We start from the raw sequence: 12,529 nt of genomic DNA on the forward strand, positions 1-12,529 counted from the left end.
TCTCTCTCTCTCTCTCTCTCTGTTTGACAGAGTTATAAAATTCGGAAATACGTGATTTTTGCGAGCGGCTCTTAAATTAAATTTTGCCGTCGAGGACGTCCCGTTCCATTCGGTCTATCCATTTTGTTCCTCGCTCGTCGTTTCCGTTATCGATGTCTCGATACGTTTTCCCGTTGTTTTTTCTTTCCGAGGCTGGTGGCCCGCTCAACGATGCTTCGATATTGCATTTCCAGCGCGACGTACACGTACGGCTCGTACTCTCATACGTGGAACTCGCGGTTGCCTTTTATTTCGTTTCGATGAAGCTAAAGGTGCACTTTTTACCGCTCTCGTCGAGCATTACGGTCTATATTGTCTCCTCCGCCCATCGCGGCTCGTAGATACGCGGGTTCCTGCCATAGGTAAACTTATGAAGGTAAAATTATGTCTGTACGGTCCCTCTCTCTCTCTGCGTATTACTTGCAATGTTTACACGGACTCCGTTTCCGCACACGCTGTAAACTGTGCAAACTGCATTTATATATATATGTCAGAAGGCGGGTGAGAACTCTCTCCGAGAGTAGATAACTCCGTTTTTAATACTCCGTTTTTAATACTCCGTTTTTAATCGTGCTTTTTCTAACAACACATTTCCGCAAGTAAAACCGGAAATGATTCTTCATTGTATAATATAATATAATATAATATTGCGAGCAACGAATATATTATAGAATATCGCGAATAATTCCTAAATTAAATTTCGAAAGCTTCTCCCAATATTCTATCTATAACGTATATTATAGAATATTGGGAGAAGGTTTCGACATTGAATAATTTAAAAATTGTTTAAATATTGTGTATCGTGAGATACATATATAGACGTTTATATTTTTTTATCTATCAGATTTATAAATTTATTGAATTTGTGTTACAAAAAAGTGATTATTTACAAGAAAAACTTTGGTAATCCAATATATAAATTATTGTTTTAAAAATTTAGAAACTATCTGCGCATTATGCAATAATAAAGTGTGCAAATTCCGTGAGCTAATTGCCATAAAATTCAAGAAAAATTAAGTACTCATGCTCATCACTACAAGTGGTAGTTTATGTCTTTAAACCTGCATCATTGCCGACATAAAAGTGTGTCTATTATAATATTATTTTTGACTGCTCTACAAATACAATACATCGAGTTTCATCAAATTCGAGGCATGGAAAGTTAAATTCACTTGTCAAAGCAAGAACACGTTTACTTCAAGTCGTCCAATGAGACTCTCTGCAAATCACGCGTAATGAGAAAAACCCATTACCTCCTACCTATTAAAACCTATTACCTATAGAAAATCGAATTAAAAATGCGCACGCTCGAAACAATGCATTAGCGCGCCATTTTGTACGCACTTTAATCTCACAGACGAGATTTATCGTCGACGATTTAATTTTACCGGGTGTACGATAAAACGATGGGATCTGCCAAGAAATCTCTACGGTGCGCAGGCGCTGTTAAGCAAGTTGTGTAAGAGCGTAAAACACGCTAATATTTAAACAAACTACATACATGTGAAAGTTGTGTTCACAACATTCTGTTTTTATTTGAGCAACACATTTGTATAGATTATTTATTTTATTTGATATTAGTTTTATTGTTATAAACAAAAATTTTAAAACAGAAATAATAACAAAAATCTAAATTTTTCAATACAAATATATTTTAAGTAGAACTTAAAATAAACACTAAAAATGACTTATGCAAAGTTTCATTAAGATTCACCAATTAGTTTACAACAAATAAATATTTTGTTTATTTACTGAACAAATTAATGTCTGCATCTCAATGAAACTTTACACAAATATTTTTGAACTTATAAAGTACTTATATAAAAAAAAAATTGAGATTTTTTTTATCATTATTTTATAATACATTTTCATACATCTTCTATTAGAGTATAAATTAAAAAAATATTACTTTTGATTGAAATAACTTTTGATCCAGATGGCAAACTTCAATTTTTTTTTGTATTACTTTTAAATGCAATTTAGAATAATCTAAATTAATTTTTTCAAGTAATTCTTAACATATTGCATTTGCCTTACAACCTCTTTAACAAATCTCGCGCGATTGTTACGAGATTAATCCTTCGATTCGAGGTCGCAAGCGGCATCTGCGAGATTGGAACGCAGGAGAATGATTTATCATTAACCGCTATTCCCCCGATAATAATTGCCTTTATGTCGTTAATTATCGCCCCGGGGGGAGTAACATCGATTTCTTAACGAGGAATAATTTATTGCGCGGAGGATAACTGATCGTAATGTTTTATAGCGATCACTCGGTCCAAGCGCGATTTCTCGTTTATTTATTATTGTTTTACTTCCTTTTTTTAACTCGGCAAGCTACGCGTTGCATAAAGCTCTAGTCCTCCGTGTACAAACGCGTTTTTAAGTGAGATTCGTCAAGTAGGCAGCCGGAAGAGAGCGCCGCAGGGTGGAAGAGAGTGTGGGTTCCACAAACAAATTAAGAGAGCAAACCCGGCAGCCATCGTTTCTCTCCGTATTAAAGAGAAGAACGGGACAATATTTCCCGACTTGTTGGCATTCATTACGGTGTACTTTCGTAACCTCGGTAATATCTACGCTCTCTCGCCGTCGCTGCAATGCGTTCCTCTGCACGTGATGCACATTTCGGCCTTGCACATCGCACGCGTCCATCAGCTTTTCACGTGCACGTAATACTCTGAAATTTTACTCATTTCCTCCTGTCTTATCTTTAATGACAGATTACCACACTAATATGAGATAATGTTTCTTTGACTTTTGTGAAAAATTAGTATATAAAAAAAATTAGCAAAGAATTGATTTTATCTCTTTTTATAAAAAAATTATAAAATAAGTGTAAAATCTTTTAATCGATATTTCTAATTTTTTTGTGCAAATTATACGAGGTGTGATATTCTATAATTTCTTATGTACCCCATTTACGTTCCTATATTAGTAAAATTTTTAATTTCGTTTTCTATTACGTCCTTATTAAAAATTAATATAAAATTTAGCATCATTTATACATGTCCAAGATTTTTTTTTTTTTTTTTTTCTTTAATGTATTTACATATTAATTTGAATTAGAAAAGATTTTTTTTATTATCAAGTTTTGTGTTATTATTAATTTATTACTTTTGATCGATTAATTTTGTTTCTCTTTAAACCGTAGTAGTTATTAGAATTTATTAATTAAAGCGCAAGAAAAAATTTTTTGCTTTAAATGAAGTTATGTGAACATATCTTATAGTGTTACATTAATCATTTGTATAGTATTTTGCCAATATATTCCAGTGGATAAAATCCAGGCAGTAAAAATTATTTATCACAGTTTTCTCTGCTCTTTCCGACCAACCTTGCGTCGACATTGGGAACCGGTGACCCAATTTTCCGGGGGCGCAGCCTCCGGTATTTCACGTATAACGCCGTGAGAAGCAACTGTGTGCGTTTTCTTGACGTGGACCGATTGACAACAGCGGATAGGAGTTCGAAGAGAAGCCGGGCGAAGCGCAACGCGGAGGAAGGGTCGATGGTAAAACCCTCTACGATATCCTGAGGGTTGGCCCGGCGGCGAGGGGGAGGTGCGCGTTGCTCCCCCCCCCCCTCCTCACCGCGTTTTATGGCAAGTGAGTCACACCATCACCGTGATCGAGTTCTCTCTCCTTCTTCTCCCCTCCCCCTCCCCCTCTCCCCAGGCTTGTCGTTTTAGTCGTACCCACGACTGCTCGTTCGCGCAGTCAAGCCGGGTCTTTGCGCTTGCAGAGCTCGTTTATCGGCATTTCTCTCCCTCCTCCATCTCTGATTCCACCTCCGCTCGCGTGTGCCCTTTTATTTTCCGCATCTTTCTTCTCCTCCTCTTCTCCGCTGCGGTTGATTTTCCTCTACCGTGTAAAATACAGTCGGCGAATATCGGCTGCAGCATCCTTGTAACGAAGGCAAGCCTAGTCGTAAACGTAAAATTCCACTCGCCGTGAATTCCGCAGCTTTGCTGGAATAAAGGAGCGAAGTGATCGTTGCTCGAGTCGAAACCGCGTGTCCACAGATGTCGGCAATAAGTACGACTCCGATCATTCTTTCTCGTCCTCGCCCTCGCCCTCGCCCTCCATATAAACGATCTACCTTGAGAATAAACTTTCTTCTCTAATTTTAGAAGCATTCTCTCTAGGGTTAGTTTCGAATGCGGAAGCAGGTTTCACCTGCTATATACGAGAACAAAATTATTGCTTCCAAGAAATTCTCGAAATATAACGCAAAGTCGACTGTCTCACTTTTCGGAATTTTAACGGCAAACTGATTGTCGCTTACTTAAAAGAATAACACAGTTTTAAAAAATTTGGTTTTTTTTTTTAGTTATTATTACGAATGAATTGTATAGGTAAACATTACTCAATTGTTTAAAATAACTAATTTAAGAATTGTCATAAAAGGTCAGTTAAAAAAAAGTCATCACAACTCAAAAAGTGATTTTTAAGAATTGTGAAATTAAAATGCCAAAAATGACGTTTTAAAAATACATTCATGTTAACATGTATTTTTTTTTTTTTGGCCGATATTTGATCAATTTTCTCTCTGTCAAGTTAAAAAAATAACTTTTCCTCTTTTTTAGGAAATTTAATTTTGTGAATTGTCACTTTTGAAATAGGAGAGCGAGCAATGTGTCAATGCAGTATACAGTATAAAACAAAAAATCAAATGAAATATTAGAAGAAATTTGTTTTTTAAATATCGAAAACACACTTGGGAAACCGATTGGACAAGAGTTATCAGCTAGCGATAATAATTATTCAACTTGGCGCACCTTCGGCGTACGAAATATTAGACTCATGAATGATTCGCGCGCGCGACGAGATTTCGCGGGCGGACGTTCTCGTTATAATTCCGAGATTCTCTTGACTGCGACGTAGCTGGCGGAATAATAGATGCACCGGGTGATTTACCTTGCTGCTGAGGCTCCCAAGCTTGTTTGCACGCGATGGAGCGCGTAAGCACAGCGGGAAATTTCTCCCGAAAAAAATACTGCGAGAGAGGAACCGGCGTTCTGTCGTCCGAATCGATACGTCTCGACTCGCGCTCGGAGCTCTGAAAAAAGCGGCATTTACCGTCTTGATTTACATTGGACAAGAAGTAAAAAGGGGCTGATTTTGTACAAGCTCGAAAAAGATTGCATGCATAACAATGATACACGTAGTATTACACTGTTATACACAAAATAATGTGAACATTAGAAAAAAATAAGCTAAATAAGTAAAGGACTAAATACTAATCGAGGCTAAATCTTGGTGTCTAATCTAATAATTTATGTGTAAATTTTAAATACATTTTTCAATTTTATATATATATATATATATAATATATACACACAGGGCTGGCATGTATTTGAAATACTTTTATTTGAAAAACAGTATTGGTAAGATAATTATATTTTGTATTTTGTATTTCATGGGAACATATAAAAGTATTTTGTATTTTATATTTCAATATTAATAACAAAAGATTATAAAAGTATCTTGTATTTCAAGTACTAACATTGATAATCAACCTTATTATTTGAACAAGATACAAAAAGCTTTCAATCTTTCGATTTTAAATACAAAAAACCGTAATATAATTTATGTGATCCGCTAAAATAAAAAATACGAAATACGCTTGCAAATAGTGTGCTTTAAATAAAAGTATTTTAAATATATGCCCAGCCCTGAAACACATAAATTGAAGTTGAAATAATAAAATTTGGAAAATTAATTATTTATTTTATTTATAAATAACAAGTTGGTCATTTGTCTTTAATATACATAGATTAAGATAAACAACATTGTCTCTTCTTCACTGAGAGAAAGGATTTTGTTAATTTAACAAGTATCTTTAACAAGTGATTGGTAAATATGTGATAACAAATTTTGTTACTGCGATTGCTGCTAGCAATAAGAGAAGCATTGCAATATGTAACTTCTTACAGACATTAAATTCATTTGATATTGTATACCCATTTGTGTATAATAAAAAAGTAGCAGGTTATTTTAATGTCACTCTCTCAATTACTTTGAGATATTGCAAGAGGAGCAATCTCCGCTTCCCACTCTGCTCTTTAGAATTATTCACAAGTGACTCGATGACTTCCCGCTTGCGCGTCCTAAAATCCACGCCGATCAGAATCCTCCAACTACTCGAACGCAAACACGCGTTCTGTGGCAATTTCGTCGAAGCCATTCCATGGCCGGGGTTTTTACACGCGATTCAGCACTCGTAATTTTGTTACGCACGGCCAGCTTGCTCTTGCAGTCCTCTCGTTTATTTCGCCTCGGTTCAACTCGTCCGCGATAAATCCCGAAATCGTCCCGACCAGTTATCGTTATTTATGCTTGCCCTCTTTCCAAGCGTCGGGATACATCCCGCTCGTTCACCGTTATAGAAATTTTCGTTTTGTCGACCCATCATCGACCCACCGTCGTCTCGCGGATTACAAAATTCGCGATATCGCGTGTGACCTTCTCGTTATTTTCGTTATCGCATAGCTATGATCTAGAACTCTTCTCTGATCTTAACTCTTAACACTATAATTTTCCGGTCATTTACTACACACGATGAGTCGTTCGTGTTCGAGTTAATTTTCATCATTTTTAGAAAGTATACAAAAGTCGTAATTTTTATATATAGGTACTTTTAAAATCTGTAGAAAATAATTGAGAGGCTGTGTATGTATTGAAAAAAAAAAAGAAAGGATAAAAAGACTATACGGGGTGTCTTGAAATTCGAGGATATTATTACGGCGTGAAACTTCGTGAAAAATTAAGTCGAGAAGTCCTCTACTATTTTGCGATTTTCGCAATAATTGACAAGATATTAATTATTATTATAAATATTGCCGAATATTGGAATAATTTTTTTACTCGAGTACTATCAACTTTGGAAAAACAGCAAGAGACAAAAATTGTTTTTTTCCTTTTCTTTCAGAGATCTAAGAATTTTTTCAGAATTTTTTATTAACTTTTCAGTGCTGCATTTTCTAATTGAAAAATTGCGAAAGTTGCAAAATGGTAGAGGACTTTTTCCGACTTAATCTTTCACGAAGTTTCACGCTGTAATAATATCGTCCTCGAATTTCGGGACATCCTGCATAAAGCCATGCGTTTCTAGTATTTCGAACTTCAAAGAAAAGAAATGCGCAGAACGAGTAACTGAAATAATCCGTTGTTCATTTAATGAAGGTACTTAATGCAGAAGAGAAATTTCCGCTTAATAATAATTGGATTAACACAATATAGTCAAAGGATATACACCTATCTTGTGTGTTACAAACGATAGGAGCATCTTTTTTTCTGAAAGAATATCTTACTATCCTGAATAATTCGTCATCTCGTCCGATGAATAAAACATTCCTTCGGGAGGTGTCATCGGAAATAGAACGCAAAATGCACGCTTTAGGCGGGGCAGACCTTCGCGTTAAACGAATTAATTTCGGAGCCAATGCCGCCGCTGTAAATTTGATAAACCTTTCCGATCAATACGCTGATATCGCGCAGTCCCGGCGATGTCAAGATCCTGCATCTCTCTCTCTCTCTCTCTCTCTCTCTCTCTCTCTCTCGGCGCTGCTGCGAATTATTAATACCAGTCGGATTCCGAAATCGACTGCATTATCAGCGCGATTGCGCCGCTCAAATTGACGACCATGACTTCCAGCGGTGTGTGAGGAGCGATCTCTCCCGTTACAGAAAGATCGTATTTTGATCGGCGAAGGTTTGGCCTTTGGAGATTCTCGTTGGGACGGTAGCCCCTCTCTCAGTCGGAGTAACATGATTTCTCGCTAATTATCGCGAAATCTAAATCTCTTGAAAGAGCGTTAACAAAGCGACAGGCGTTAAAAGGGAGAGATGAAGCGCGATGAGTTTGCCGGAGCGCATGGAGAGCATTCTTCCCGTTAAAAAACGTTTGTAACATCTCCCTTTCCTTCCCCCCTCGCTTTTTCTGTTCGCTTCCTCTTTCATCCTTCCCTCATTTTGCCTTTCTTCTTCTCGATTTTTCTCTCTGTTTCATTTTAGACAGTAAAAAACATTTTGTGTTAAAATCAGTTCTTGTTAAAATTTTTATATCGATTTTTTGAATGTTAATAAAATGTGATTGTGTTATTTTTTGCACTTAATTGATATTCATATATTTATTAGCGTTAAAATAACACAATTTCTGAGTAAGTGAACCAAAAAGTAATGTAGTTTTAAAACGTAAATTGTTAGATAAATAAATAAAAGATACATGTATGCGTTAACATGTTAAATGTTAATTTTACTAAAATAATATTTCCACAATTTTGCTTCAAATACAAATTGTCAGTTTTACATTTTGTGATAATTTTTTACATAATATGTTTGCGTTACGTCCTAACGTATTCATCTTCTGTTAAATTCACATAAAAATTTGGGTGGACCGAGACATGAAATGTGTTAGTAACAAATTTTCTAACTCTGTGTAGTGGCAATCGCCTCCAACGAGGCGAGAACTCGCTATTTCGAAAGGGAGGATTAGCCGAATCGACAGTGTAGTCTTTCTAAATAACGGACTACGATGAGGGATTGCATTTCGATGAAATAGAGAGAGAGAGAGAGAGAGAGAGAGACATTTACAATGGAATAGAAACATCAATTCTTTGTGCACTCAAGTCCTCCATCCCGATGCAACCTCCAGTTGTATTTCTCTTTTTTATTGTCTGGGCGCGCTTTTGCGCTGGTGTATCTTACGTATCTCCCGCATTGCTTAAATAACGCTTCCTTCACTTTAATAAAAAAGATATCTTATTTCTCTCATTTCACGAAAGAATGATATTGAAACGTTTCGTTGAAGTATCTAAAAATTTAAGCTAGATATGCAGATCTGAAAATAATTTTGTTGTATTATAAAAATAATTATATAGGATGCCCACACAAGCTGGCTGTTACTTGATATCCAAGCTAGAGTATCAAAATTTTTTCTGAGCATTGCTCATTACGTTTGAGCGTTCCTATAAAGTTTATTTCCAAATTTGTTTGTAATTAAAATTTCTGCAAAACCATTCTTACCGCGTTAAAATCTGTCTTTTTATCTTTACATTTATTTCTATCGCAATTTCATCAAATTCAAGAGACAGAATTTAATAAAGATAATCGATCGCATAACCTCGACCTGTAGTAGGATTTTAACGCGAAGGTCGTGAAGAGCCCTTCGAATTCCTCGGAGAGAATTCCGAAGGACGGGCGTGACGCGATAAGAAACTAATCACGTTTTTTGCGGATGGAAATTATATGTATATAGGTTACGTGGGAAGTTTTCCTGCAAATGTCTCACGTTGGGACAATGATCGCGATATCAGGTACAATCAGGTTCGAGAGGAAACATTTTAACGTCGGAGAAATCTTGGCCATCGTGCCAGTAGCATCAGTTTCACATTTCCCAACAATGGACGCTTATTGGTCCGTTACGGTACACTACGCGTCAGCTTTTAAAATGCGAACATGAGACTCGCTTTCCCCGACGAAGAGAAGTTCGTTGAGAGCTGTGTATAATCCAAAAGAATAATCTGTGTATAACTCTCTGAAACTCTTTAGGGATAGATCCAGAAATTTGTCGACGATATCAGAACAATTACGACGTTAATCTTCCAGAGTTGGTGTCCAATCTGTAACACAATTACTGACATTAGATCGGTAAAATCCTTTTAATGCACGCGTCCTTTTAAATAAAAGTTATTAAAAGCCACTAACTAATTTCAAATTAACGAAAGGCTAACTTATTAATTTTAGGGAATCAAAATGAGGTAACTAGTATTAAAAAAGAATAAATACTAAGTATATTTTAATAAAAATCATTCTTTTTTGTAGATATAACATAAAGAACATTTAATTGTTTAATATTTTTGACAAAGAGATTTATAATTAAGTGGATTCAATAGACTCACCGTGAACTTTGAAGAATTAACGTCATACAAAGGTGATATTCTCTACAGTTTCAGTCTCTTCGATATTTTTCATTTCCCTGATTTCTTTTATTCGGGCGCTTTGAACTGCCTTGTTTCTCTCTCTCTCTCTCTCTCTCTCTCTCTCTCTCTCTCTCTCTCTCTCTGCGCGCGCTCTGTTTCACGAGCCCTGATTAAAAGTAAAGGCAGAAAAGAGAATTCCCCGGATCGAAAAACGGGTGAGGACCGTAACGAGATCACACAGGTCGAGGCACGAAATTGAGTTTTGATCCAATCGCACGTCGTGGGTAATATCGACACAAGCGTGTATATGTCCTCAGCATTTTTTTCGAGGTCTTTCGGAAAGTCCTCTCTGACGACGTCCTTCTCTGATAATTTCAATCCATCAGTATGTGTGAGATGTAGCCTTTGATTTTCGCTTTCCTTTCGGTCTCTACGCCGCGCTTCTCTCGATATCCCGGAATATTTAATGCCGGTTCCTACTACATTAATGTAGATACCTTTAATTTTGATTCAACTTACCCTTCATCTTTTTTTACATGGAAAGGACGGTTTTGTGAAAATCTAAATTCAACGAGATACACAGATCTAAAAATGATTTTCTTTAAAACTGGACCATCAAAATTATTATATAAAATACACAAATACTCTGCAATTACTAGAATGTCAAAACTTTTGATAGCATTACCATATTTGAAATTCCTACACAATTATTTTGATAGTCTAATAAAATTATTTTCAGATCTAGCTAAATTTTTAGATACTTCAGCAAAATCTCTGTGTAGTTTTAAAAATTAAAAAAGAATGAAGAGTAAGATTGAATCGAAATTAAAGTTAATTGATAGAAATGGCCATGTTCGCCATTTTTTTCTACTCTTAAGGAGATTGTAAGGGCATAAAACACATATATTTACGCTTTAGATAGACTACATATATATGAAAATTGTGTTCATAACATTCTATTTTTATTGAGCAACACATTTTCATAGATTATTCATTTTATTTATTATTTTATAATTGTTGTAAACAAAATTTTTAAACGGTAACAAATTTTTTTCTAAATTTTTTTGTATAAGTACTTTAAGTATTAAAAATGATGTATGCAAAGTTTCGTTGAGATTCACCAATTAGATTGTAACAAATATTTTGTTTATTCACTGAACAATTATAATCTACATCAATGTAACTTTACGTATTCTTAATTCATAACATACTTATACAAAAAAAAATTGAGATTTTTATCGTTATTTTGTATTACATTTCCATATATTTCTGTTAAAGTACAAATTACAAAAAATATTACTTGTTATTAAAATAACCTTCGAACCAGAATGGGGGTAAGCTGTCTCTAATTTTTTTTTCTATTACTTTTAAATGCAATTTAAAATAATTTGTAATTTCTTCAAGTAATTCTTAATATATTCCAGTAGCCTTACAACCTTCTTAAATGTTCAATGTTCAACGAAATCGCAAAGCGCACGCGGAGACTCGTTTGACTCGCGATGCTTCGCGCGTGACGGACGCGAACAGTGCGAATGTGAAATTAAACAAGTCGTTAAATTCACTTTTCTCGCTGAGCGGGCAAACACACGCCGATGATAAACCACGTATTACAACGCGATCGTTTCCCACATGGTAGCATTTATTTATCGCACTCTCTCACTCTTCGGCGTCGAAGTGCCGTTTAATTGCCGCCGCGTGTAAATACGCGACGCGTATCCATTTATTTCGAGATAACGTTCGAATAAATTAATACATTGCGATAGGAAACACGATCCGTGTGTGCGTCCATTACTTATACATTACTCCCACGTGTACGTACTTTCCTCTTTTGGAATTATTTTTAAGGAGAAGTATTCAAAATACTCGACCACGAAAAATTGCGGTCTTTTGATTCTTTTTCCTACGAAGGATTAAAAAAAAACAGAGAACAGTAAGCGTACAATTTTAATCTCCGAGAATCGGGATTAAACCTTTAATAGAAAAGGACGATTTAATAAAAGTACGAGAGACTTAATTCGTAGATAAAAATACTTGTAGAGTTTTCCCGCTTGTTCGCACACAAATGATTTCTTCACGAGATGCAGAAAGGCCATTTGCAAATAAAGAGAGAGAGAGAGAGAGAGAGAGAGAGAGAGAGAGAGAGAGAGATGCGTACACTTTTAAAATAAACTCACGTGTCCGATGTAAAACCGCAAATGCCCGCGAACGGCATGGGACAAGCGACACGCATCGCGATGGATTAAGTTGCGTTCGTTCTTCACGCTGGCGATGAGATAGATAGGCTAGAATATATTCCTTTTCTCCCGTCTCTGCTTTTTTTGTTTCACCTCTCGAACCGCAGCGCGGAATGCATTTATTCGCGCGTCGCAGTGGCACTCGGCGCGCGGTCGACGCGGCGTCGCGCGATCCGCTCCGTTCCGTGTTGTAAGATGTTGGTATTCCTCTCGTAACGTGGAATCTCTCGTAGAATCTGTCGAAGTTTATCGTTGAGCGAAACCCGAAATTGCAAGACTGTTCCTTTCTGTCAATTTAATCTTCATCTCGGTTTAATTTACTTTTCATCGACTT

General features: G+C 36.0%; 1 protein-coding gene across 2 annotated transcripts in view; it reads left to right on the top strand.

Annotated features, from left to right (window-relative positions):
- LOC108750207 (colorectal mutant cancer protein) overlaps window positions 1-12,529 on the top strand; it is an 81,084-nt gene that overhangs the window by 5,472 nt on the left and 63,083 nt on the right. The gene's annotated exons all lie outside the window — the stretch shown is intronic.

The sequence above is a fragment of the Trachymyrmex septentrionalis genome, unplaced genomic scaffold (genome assembly GCF_001594115.1).
Source record: "Trachymyrmex septentrionalis isolate Tsep2-gDNA-1 unplaced genomic scaffold, Tsep1.0 scaffold331, whole genome shotgun sequence".
Taxonomy (NCBI): domain Eukaryota; kingdom Metazoa; phylum Arthropoda; class Insecta; order Hymenoptera; family Formicidae; genus Trachymyrmex; species Trachymyrmex septentrionalis.